Consider the following 545-nt stretch of genomic DNA (forward strand, 5'->3'; position numbering starts at 1 on the left):
TGACTGTAAAGCCTTCTCTCTCTCTCTGTGACTCGCAGGTACTGATGGTATCACCACCATCACTGCCTGGCTTCCCCAGAACTTCCCCTCAACCTCTGAGGACTACAGCATTGACATCTCAGTGGAAACATTGGTTAGGTTACCTCCTGCAGCCCCAACTGGTCCAGGTCCTGACTCCTCAAGGGGGGAACCATAGAGAGAGAGAGTTTGGGAGCACAATCTCATCAGCACCTCACAGCTGGATGAGAAGCAAATGTCCCAGGCAGCTGACACTTGGAGGATCTGCCAGAGACCAGGCACCTGCTTAGGCCCAGGCAAGAGAGGAGTCTGTGGGGTCAGCAGTTAGGGCCTGTATCCACACACACACACACATACACACACACACACACACACATACACACACACACACACACACATACACACACACACACACACACACGCACGCACACACACACACACACATACGCACACACATACACACACACACACACACACACTCACACACACACACGTACACACATGTACACACACACACGTATACACAC

Source organism: Rhincodon typus, chromosome 1, assembly GCF_021869965.1.
Source record: "Rhincodon typus isolate 14 chromosome 1, sRhiTyp1.1, whole genome shotgun sequence".
Lineage (NCBI taxonomy): Eukaryota > Metazoa > Chordata > Chondrichthyes > Orectolobiformes > Rhincodontidae > Rhincodon > Rhincodon typus.